The sequence below is a fragment of the Ranitomeya imitator genome, chromosome 1, assembly GCF_032444005.1.
Source record: "Ranitomeya imitator isolate aRanImi1 chromosome 1, aRanImi1.pri, whole genome shotgun sequence".
Taxonomy (NCBI): Eukaryota; Metazoa; Chordata; class Amphibia; order Anura; family Dendrobatidae; genus Ranitomeya; species Ranitomeya imitator.
In genome coordinates, this window is record NC_091282.1 from 437655174 (window position 1) to 437666326 (window position 11153).

Sequence of the window (11153 nt, forward strand, 5' to 3'; positions counted from 1 at the left end):
GTTTTCATCACACCAAGCTGCTTGCCTATTGCAGATTTAGTTTTCCCAGCATGGTGCAGGGCTACAATTTTGTTGCTGGTTTTCTTCGACAGCTCTTTGGTTTTCACCATAGTGGAGTTTGGAGTGTGACTGTTTGAGGTTGTGGACAGGTGTCTTTTATACTGATAACAAGTTCAAGCAGGTGCCATTACTACAGGTAATGAGTGGAGGACAGAGGAGCCTCTTAAAGAAGAAGTTATAGGTCTGTGAGAGCCAGAAATCTTGCATGTTTTTAGGTGACCACATACTTATTTTCCACCATAGTTTGAAAAACAAATCTTGCCAAATCAGACAAGGAGATTTTCTGGATTTGTTTTCTCAATTTTGACTCTCATAGTTGTGGTCTACCTATTATGTCAATTACAGGCCTCTCGCATCTTTTTAAGTGGGAGAACTTGCAAAATTGGTGGCTGACTAAGTATTTTTCCCCCACTGTATACGTTGGAAAGTCTTAACTAATTAGTCCCAGTATATTTAGGAGACTATGTTATATTAATGCTACACTGTGCATGTCCTTTTCACCTCCTTCATATGCTTATGTTCCCCTGCATGTGTGCTTAGCAGCCTCCGTTGTTTAGTTTTTGTCTATGTTAATAAATAATTTTTTAACGGGCGAATGCACTCTGTAGGCGTTTTTCCTTCCGTCCTGTGTTGTAAGATATCGCAAGCTGAATCATCCTTTGTGGTCTCAAAAAAGGCCCAGGCTAGGCAAATCAGACCGTGTGCGCCTCAGGTATCTAAGTCTCATCAGGATCACCTCCTTCCCCCCGGAGGTTAACGTCTGGTGACAAGGGTCTGGATTCTGCTGGGACCTTTTTTCGTCTGGCCCTGAATCCAAAAGGAAAAAATTTGAAGCATCGGTTCAGATGCTTTCCTTCCCTGGATTCTGTGAATCTGTTGAGCAGACCTGTGGTTCCCATGGAATAGAATGTGTGAAAAGCTTTGCAAAATCGCACATCTGTGGTTCCCCACAGTCAGGTGGGCAGTTGGAAAGTTGTGACACGGGGGAAAACAAGGGTAATTGGGGTGCTGCCTCTGAGGATTGTGCTGTGTGTGATGTTAAGGTGGAGGAAGAGGAGGAGAGGCCACTTGATGCAGCGCTTGCCATCCACTGGAGCACATGCTGTTTCTGGCCCTCATCTAAAAAGCGTACTGCTGTGTGGCTGCTAAAGGGAGTTGAGTAGCCTGTCAAGTAACAGATGTTGTCAGTTGTCTTTGGATAGGTAGAGTGTTGTGAATTCTGTGGCAGAGTTCACTCCTGTGGTCACAAGTGGTACTTCGGCTGATTCTCTCTGGGAGCTTCCGTTTGTGGAGGAAAGTGGTACTGCAGCTTCTGAGTTTCCTCCCTCAGGTGATCTGGTGAGGTCGTTAGCTGCTTCTCTACTTAACTCCACCTGATGCTTTGATCCATGCTTCCTGTCAATGTTCCAGTGTTGGACTTGTGTTTCTCTGGATCATTCCTGTGGCCTGCTGCTCTGCATAGCTAAGTGCTTCTTTGCTATTTGTTGCTATTTTTTCTGCCCAGCTTGTCTATTTGTTTTGCTGGAAGCTCTGGGACGCAAAGGGTGTACCTCCGTGCCGTTAGTTCGGTACGGAGGGTCTTTTTGCCCCCTTTGCGTGGTTTTCTTTAGGGTTTTGTGTAGACCGCAAAGTTATCTTTCCTATCCTCGTTCTGTCTAGAATATCGGGCCTCACTTTGCTGAATCTATTTCATCCCTACGTTTGTCTTTTCATCTTACTCACAGTCATTATATGTGGGGGGCTGCCTTCTCCTTTGGGGTATTTCTCTGAGGCAAGGTAGGCTTATTTTTCTATCTTCAGGCTAGTTAGTTTCTCAGGCTGTGCCGAGTTGCATAGGGAGCGTTAGGCGCAATCCACAGCTGCCTCTAGTTGTGTTTGGAGAGGATCAGGAATTGCGGTCTACAGAGTTTCCACGTCTCCGAGCTCGTTCTATTATTTTGGGTTATTGTCAGATCACTGTATGTGCTCTGATCGCTATGTACATTGTGTTACTGAATTGCCTATCATAACAGTACAGGAAGCCAAAAGTACTAATGATTCTCAATAGAGGGAAAAAAGAAGTTCTGAGACCATTTTTTTTCCTTTGCACTGTGATTTGTCTTTTTTTCCCCCTAGACATTTGGGTGGTTCAGGACACAGGTGTTACAATGGACATTAAAGGTCTGTCTTCATGTGTAGATCAGCTCACGGCAAGAGTTCAAGATATTCAAAATTTTGTGGTTCAGAATTCTTTGTTAGAACCGAGAATTCCTATTCCAGATTTGTTTTTTGGAGATAGAACTAAATTTCTGAGTTTCAAGAATAATTGTAAACTGTTTCTGGCTTTGAAACCTCGCTCCTCTGGTGACACAGCGCAACAGGTTAGGATCGTCATTTCTTTTTTGCGTTGCGACCCTCAGGACTGGGCATTTTCTCTTGCGTCAGGAGATCCTGCATTGAGTGATATCGATGCGTTTTTCCTGGCGCTTGGATTGCTGTACGATGAGCCTAATTCAGTAGATCAGGCAGAAAAAAATTTGCTGGCTCTTTGTCAGGCTCAGGATGAGATAGAGCTATATTGCCAGAAATTTAGAAAATGGTCCGTGCTCACTCAATGGAATGAATCTGCGCTTGCAGCCATTTTCAGAAAGGGTCTCTCTGAAGCCATTAAGGATGTCATGGTGGGATTTCCTATGTCCGCTGGTTTGAATGAGTCTATGTCTTTTGGCCATTCAGATCGGTCGACGCTTGCGTGAGCGTAAATCTGTGTACCATTTGGCGGTATTACCTGAGATTAAACCTGAGCCTATGCAGTGCGATGGGACTATGACCAGAGTTGAACGGCAAGAACACAGACGTCTGAATGGGCTGTGTTTCTACTGTGGTGATTCCACTCATGCTATCTCTGATTGTCCTAAGCGCACTAAGCGGTTCGCTAGGTCTGCCGCCATTGGTACTGTACAGTCAAAATTTCTTCTGTCCGTTACCTTGATATGCTCCTTGTCGTCGTATTCTGTCATGGCGTTTGTGGATTCAGGCGCTGCCCTGAATTTGATGGACTTGGATTATGCTAAACGTTGTGGGTTTTTATTGGAGCCCTTGCAGTGTCCTATTCCATTGAGAGGAATTGATGCTACACCTTTGGCCAAGAATAAGCCTCAATACTGGACCCAGCTGACCATGTGCATGGCTCCTGCACATCAGGAGGTTATTCGCTTTCTGGTGTTGCATAATCTGCATGATGTGGTCGTGTTGGGGTTGCCATGGCTACAAGCCCATAATCCAGTATTGGATTGGAATTCCATGTTGGTGTCCAGCTGGGGTTGTCAGGGGGTACATGGTGATGTTCCATTTCTGTCAATTTCGTCATCCACCCCTTCTGAGGTTCCAGAGTTCTTGTCTGATTACCGGGATGTATTTGATGAGCCCAAGTCCGATGCCCTGCCTCCGCATAGGGATTGTGATTGTGCTATCAATTTGATTCCTGGTAGTAAATTCCCAAAAGGCCGACTGTTTAATTTATCCGTGCCTGAGCACACCGCTATGCGCAGTTATGTGAAGGAATCCCTGGAGAAGGCAGAGTTCACTCCTGTGGTCACAAGTGGTACTTCGGCTGATTCTCTCTGGGAGCTTCCGTTTGTGGAGGAAAGTGGTACTGCAGCTTCTGAGTTTCCTCCCTCAGGTGATCTGGTGAGGTCGTTAGCTGCTTCTCTACTTAACTCCACCTGATGCTTTGATCCATGCTTCCTGTCAATGTTCCAGTGTTGGACTTGTGTTTCTCTGGATCATTCCTGTGGCCTGCTGCTCTGCATAGTTAAGTGCTTCTTTGCTATTTGTTGCTATTTTTTCTGTCCAGCTTGTCTATTTGTTTTGCTGGAAGCTCTGGGACGCAAAGGGTGTACCTCCGTGCCGTTAGTTCGGTACGGAGGGTCTTTTTGCCCCCTTTGCGTGGTTTTCTTTAGGGTTTTGTGTAGACCGCAAAGTTATCTTTCCTATCCTCGTTCTGTCTAGAATATCGGGCCTCACTTTGCTGAATCTATTTCATCCCTACGTTTGTCTTTTCATCTTACGCACAGTCATTATATGTGGGGGGCTGCCTTTTCCTTTGGGGTATTTCTCTGAGGCAAGGTAGGCTTATTTTTCTATCTTCAGGCTAGTTAGTTTCTCAGGCTGTGCCGAGTTGCATAGGGAGCGTTAGGCGCAATCCACAGCTGCCTCTAGTTGTGTTTGGAGAGGATCAGGAATTGCGGTCTACAGAGTTTCCACGTCTCAGAGCTCGTTCTATTATTTTTGGGTTATTGTCAGATCACTGTATGTGCTCTGATCGCTATGTACATTGTGTTACTGAATTGCCTATCATAACAGTAGAGACAGTGTTTGTTCAGTAAAGCTTTTAGTAACATTACCACCTAACCCACATACACATTGAACACCAAGCCTATTCCCCGGCCCCTTCCATTACGATCTTGCTTTTTTACACTTATTTTGGTTGTAACCTTCCCCTCTTTTAACCAACTTTTTCACAACCTTAGGCCCAGACCTTTCAGTCACCTGTCACTAAGTTAACAATCAGTATTGATTTTCTCTGACAAGTGCGCCTGCACAACAATATTAGCCCAATTGATTTTGATTAGGAAATGTGGCCTGATGTCTGCACAACAATATTAGCCCAAAAGATTTTGAGTAGTAAATGTGACCTCCTGAGTCCTAACGGCAACACAGTATTACCCCTAACAATTTTAATTTGGAAATGGTGCCTGCTCCCTGCACAGTAATATTAGCCCAAACGATTTTGAATAAGAAATGGGGCCTGGTACCCGAAAAAACAATATTAGTCCAAACTATTTTGATTAGGAAATGGGGCTTGGTGCCTGCACCCCAATATTAGCCCAAAAGATTTTGATTAGGGAATGTGAATTCCTCCTGACTGCAACACAGTATTAGCCCAAATGATTTTGATTACGTAATGGGGCCTCCTGCCTGCAGGCCAATATTAGCCCTAACGATTTGGATTAGGAAACGGGGCCTCCTGTCTGCACCTCAATATTAGCAAAAACGACTTGGATTAGGAAATGTGACCTCCTGAGTCCTGACTGCAACACAGTATTAGCAAAATGCTTTGCATTAGGAAATGGGGCCTGGTTCCCGCACCCTAATATTAGCCCAATATTACTCTGACCGATCAGACATTGATGACCTATCCCAAGGATAGGTCATCAATTAAAAAGTAGTGGACTACCTATTTAATATCTCTCCCAGTTATATTCTACTATAGACAACATCTTTTAATATCCCAGTTAGGCTACGTTCACATGATTGTATTTTCCATTCAAGTGCTGTGGGCAACAAAAAAAATAAAGGACCTCACTGATAGGGATTTTAGATTGTGAGCCCCAATGGGGACAGTGATGATAATGTGTGCAAAACTGTAAAGCGCTGTGGAATATGTTAGCGCTATATAAAAAATAAAGATTATTATTATTACCTGTGCACACTAGGACAATATTATTCAATTGCGCTGTTTAGATAACAGTTTATTGCATGGAATTAATATCTGCCTTGAAAAAAATTGCAGCATGCTCCATGTTCTTCCATATTTCAATGAGACTGCACTCCTCAAATCTATAGGAGTGGACAAATGAAAAATTGGATTCCACACAGATCAAACATATAGAATTCAATTTTACAAACAAGTTTAATTAACACAGTAAACTGTAGTGGTCTTGCACACTTTTTGTTGATGTATAAAAATATTTGTCATACAGGTGAAAAAGTATCTATTTCTTCTGGATGAAAAACGTTTTTTTAGACGCTCGTGTGAAATTAGCCCTTAGGGTATGTGCACCCTGTGGTCATTTTCTTGAAGCAGCTTCACCATGGTGGCTACGCTGCTGGTGTTTTTACTCTATATTTTACACAATAGTGATGTACAGCTTTCTAGTGGAAGGACTGAGCATATTACTTTAACCAATTCACGGTTACCGAACCCTGCAGCAGTTAGAACTTAAGTAACATAAGGAAAAACATGTGCACAGTAATGTCGCTTCTATATTGCTGTGCACTATGTTCCCTTTTAGCAAAGTGTTCGCACCATTTTTTCAGGCGGGTTCCAGATAGAATTCACCTGGAAGAGACGTTGTGTGCACATCGCCTTAGATTGTTTATAAATAATAGCAGTGGTCCCTGATTCGGGCTATCATCTGGAAGTCTGCAGTTCTCCCCTGAACCCTACGGCTTTTTAAAACCTGCATACAGTCTAATGTGTAAGGGGGCCTCCTGGACCTACCCTCACATATTACATATTATGTCGGTGAGAGAAGGATCCTTCATGTCCTATTTACAAAAACTGATCCTTTTGTTCTCCGGCAGATAAGCCACTTACAGAGCATTCCTGTGTGGGGAAGATGGAATAAATATCTAGTGTAGGGGGGTTATTAGAAAGCTCTTATCCACAAAAAGAGTGATCACTTTTTCATGGGCAAGGGTCAAATCACAGGGAACCCCACCAATCCTAAGAACTCATCAGCGTGCATTATTGCCTATGGATCCACTGGAGATAGCAGATTACAGTGCTTTTTTCCACCAATCCCATAGACAATGAATGGAGTGATCAATTTCTTTGTAGATACCAGTTTTTGGGATGTGTGGGGGTCTCTGCCACTGATAAAGTCATGTCATCCTGTGGCTAGGTGGTTATGTTAAATGTTGGGAATAACCCTTTTATGGACAGTGATTAAAACTTTATTTTTATCCCAATGAAATCAGAATTCAGCAAGGAAAGCAGATTAGTGATGGCTCCCATCCCCTGCTTCTTACTACCCTGGCTAAGGGCTCTTTCACACGTTCCAGTACATGAAAACCAGTATCGGAGATATCAGTGTTCTTGTGTGTAATACTTGTGGCAACTGCGTGCCACATCAGCACCACACATAGCGGCGCCTGGGAAGCAGCAGTACTGTTTGCGCTGTTTCCCGTCGCTGGGTGCTGAAAACAGCTAGCATCATTCTCTCCTGCTGCGACTAGCGCTAGCTAGCTAGCAATGTTGAGAGTTGTATTCAGCTGATAACAGCGAGAGCAGACGGTGGCTGGTGATAGTAGTCATCAGCTGCCGCCTTTGCTATAAATACATGTAAAAAACGGCATGAGTTCCCCTGTATTTTTTATAACCAGCCAGGCAAAACTGAAAGGTGTGGGTTGCCTGGTAAAAATAGCCACCCAGCCTTAAAACAGCAGCCCACAGCCACCCAGAATAGACACGTCTATTAATTGAGCTAATTCTGGCACATTGCCCAGCTCTTCCCACTTGCCCTGTGGCGGTGGTAAGTAGGGTTCATATTTGTGGGGTTGAAGTCACCTTTGTATTGTCTGGTGACATCAAGCCCATGGGTTAGTAATGAAGAGACGTCTATCAGACTCCTATGCATTACTAATCCTATAGTTATATTGTAAATAAACACACAGCAAGTATAAAGTCTTTTATTTGAAATAAAAACAAACTTGCCTAACAACGATTCCATTGAAGCCATGGTCTCCTGTAATAAAACAAAAATAAAAAAACAACCATATCCCTCACCTGCCCGTCGTTCTGTCCCACGCCGTAATACATGTCAGGGGATAGATAATTTTCAACCTGGATGGTGCCAAAATGTGACAGCCCAGGCTGAGAACCACTGATGAATGAGATGCTGCAGCATCAGTGACTAGCGGTGACGTCATTGAGGTTACCTCCGGTCACTGAGGCTGCGTTCCCACTCAGGCTGAACTGTGGTGACCTCAGCACCATGAGAAAAAGTCAGTGAGTTCACCACATTTCAGCTCAGTGAGTTCACCGCAGATCACGCTTATCTGCGGCAAACTCACTGATTTTTTTCTCACAGTGCTGAGGTCACCACAGGTCAGCCTGGCTGGGAACACAGCCTCAGTCACGAGCAGCAACCTCGATGAAGTCACCACTGCTCACTGATGCTGCGCTCGCAGCAGTTCATCCATCAGTGGTTCTCAGCCTGGATGGTAACATCTTGGCACCGTCCAGGTTAAAAACTATTTATCTCCAAGACAAGGATCACGGCGTGGGACAGAATGATGGACAGGTGAGGGATATTGTCGTTTTTCATTTTCGTTTTATTACAGGAGTCGAAGGATTCAGTGGAATTAGGTGTTAGGTGAGTATAACTGTGTGTTATTTTAAAATACAAAAGGATACGTGTATTTTGTTTTTATTTCAATTAAACACTTTATACTTGCTGTGTCTTTATTTACAATACAACTATATGATTAGTAATGCATAGGTGTCTTATAGACGCTTCTTCATTTCTAACCCATGGGCTTCATGTCACCAGACAATACAAAGGTAACATCAACCCCATAAATATGAACCATACTTACCACTGCAATAGGGCAAGTGGGAGGAGCCAGGCAAAGTGCCAGAATTAGAGCATCTAATAGATGTGCCTTTTCTGGGCGGCTGTGACATGCTACTTTTAGGCTGGGGTGGGGGGGCAATATCCATGACCCCTTACCAGCCTGAGAATACCAGCCCCCAGCTGTCTGCTTTAGCAAGGCTGGTTGTTAAAAATGTGGGGGACCCCATGCCGTTTTTTTATTTTTATTTATTTAAATAATTTTAAAAAATAGAGTGGGGACCCCTCTATTCTTGATAACCAACCTTGCTGAAGCTGACAGCTGAGGGTTGCCTAACTGGTTATCAAATATACAGCCGATTTTTAAAAAATGTATTTATAGAGCAGGCGCCGGCTGATGAATACTCCCATCTGCCGCCTGCTCTCGCTGTTATTAGCGGCAGCAGGTGTAGGCTGATGGGAGTAGTTCCACTAGCTGTCCCCTTCTCATACTGTTATCAGTTGAATATAGCTCTCAACATTCTCCCCTGCGGTCGCTAATCTCAGTGCAAACAGGGGAGAATGATGAGATATGTCTTCTTTGAAGATAAAGTAACTTGTTACTGTCTCTTCCATATCACTCAGCGCCTGGGGCACATGCCCAGGTTGCCACTTTTATCTATGTGCCTGTAATTACTATATTGGCCAAGAACCTGTTTAATTTCTAAGCGGTAGCTTATGCAACTGCTAAATAAAGGGGCGTTACCAAGTTTGGAAGATATCCCTATCCACTGGATAGGGGATAACGTCTCAATCGCTGGGGGTCTGACTGCTGGGACACCCACCAAACCTGAGAACTAGGGCTCTATGAATGGAGCACTGGTGTCCCTATAAGGAGCAGAAGTGCACATGATCGACCAACACTACATTCACACAGGGTTCTTCCACAGATCTCAGCACCAGGGGCACATGCAAAGGTTGCCCCCTTCTAACTGTGCCCCTGAAAAGACTATATTGGCTGAGAACCTACGCACGTTAAAAGCGGTAGCTTATAGAATTAAAGGGGTGTTCGTAAGTGTGGAAGTTATTCCCGCTCCATGGGATAAAGGATAACATTCCAATGGCTGGGACCCCACCGATCCCAAGAACTGGGGCTCTGGGGAGCCGCATGTGAAAGGAGCAATGGTTCATTATCCATACTACTCTACCGCTCCATTCATTTTTAATGGGAATGTCGAAGATAGTGCTCGGCTGGCCTTCACCCCCTCCATAAGAATGAATGAAGGGGCAAGCATGCTCCATCTCCGCTCCATTCACACGGGGGTCCTCGGGATCACTAGGGGTCCCAGCGGTCCACTGATCCTGTGGCTATGGCTTCTTGTATTTATAACAGAGATATATATATATATATATATATATATATATATATATATATATATATATATATACACGTGTCTCACACTGGGGCCCCTCTCGGTAACATACAGGCAGGTATATAAGTCTATAGGGGGAGGCTGCTTTATTGCCATGGTAACCACTCCAGAGACCGGGAATAGTAGAGGATAACGCAGCGAAGCTATGAGAAGCGATTCTACAAACTGTCGCATACATCACCGCATAGGACCACTGCATCAAGTGATCAGAGCCCGAGCCGTGCAGCCACTCAGCGTCTTCCGGTGCAACCGCGAAACGCTTCCCCCAGAAACACAGAACTGAAGTGCTGCAGCGCGTGGCGTAATGGCGTCCACACACAGAGCAGCTCCGTGTACACTGTACAGTGCTGTGCACGACTGCTAGTGACTGCAGGCAGCACGTCTCCGCTCCACACTGTATCCCCACAGTGTCTGCAAATAAACTGACACATTACTGTGCTGTGACAACAATCCCCATCAGCCCCACACACAGACTACAGGGACTACACTACATTGTAGGGTATTTCAGCTAGGAGAACTAGTGTGGGTGTGATTATACCGGTGAGGCACCGAGAGTTTGGAGGGTGAACTGGCCAACAAGTCTGCCTAATGGCTATAAAGTCTGAATAATGGCTATAAAGTCTGAATAATGGCTATAAAGACTGCCTAATGGCTATAAAGTCTGAATAATGGCTATAAAGACTGCCTAATGGCTATAAAGTCTGAATAATGGCTATAAAGTCTGAATAATGGCTATAAAGACTGGCAACTGGCTATAGAGTCTGCCAAATGGCTATAAAGTCTGAATAATGGCTATAGAGTCTGCCTAATGGCTATAAAGACTGGCAACTGGGTATAGAGTCTGCCAAATGGCTATAGAGTCTGGCAAATGGCTATAAAGTCTGCCAAAGGCATGGCTGCTTGTTATGAGGATCACAACTGATCCTATCGGAGGCAAAAGCTGTCAATAAGGTCTTATTCAGACATCTGTTTTTTGCAGAAGAAACACAGGCCCCGATTCATCAAAATAATTTGGCCAGAATAACGCGTGAATGGCTTTGAAAATTCCCAACTTTTTTGTGCAACTTGGAATTGCGAGAAAAAGTTTACGCCTTATTGTTTTCACGCCAGTTTCTTCCAGCTCCGCTAAAATGGGCTGAGCAGGGGTGCAACACCACAGCTCGCCTAATTCATGATGGACCTTGGCGTTCCCTCCTGGAGTATGATTTCTGACGTGGGGCATGGAGACACGTCACCAGTGGCGTAACTACAAAGGTAAGGGCCCCGGTACGAACTTTCAAATGTCCCCCCTGCCAAAATATTTTCCACCCAAATTCACATTTTTCCCTATTCATTTTGCACA

General features: G+C 44.4%; 1 protein-coding gene across 2 annotated transcripts in view; it reads right to left on the bottom strand.

The window, feature by feature from the left end:
- LOC138675501 (zinc-regulated GTPase metalloprotein activator 1B-like) overlaps positions 1-10112 on the bottom strand; it is a 241759-nt gene extending 231647 nt beyond the window's left edge. For both annotated transcript variants that reach the window (XM_069763812.1, XM_069763805.1), the window contains exon 1: positions 9988-10112. The gene's annotated coding sequence lies outside the window, so the exon portion shown is untranslated. The remainder of the gene's footprint in view (positions 1-9987) is intronic.
- Positions 10113-11153: the final 1041 nt, after the last annotated feature.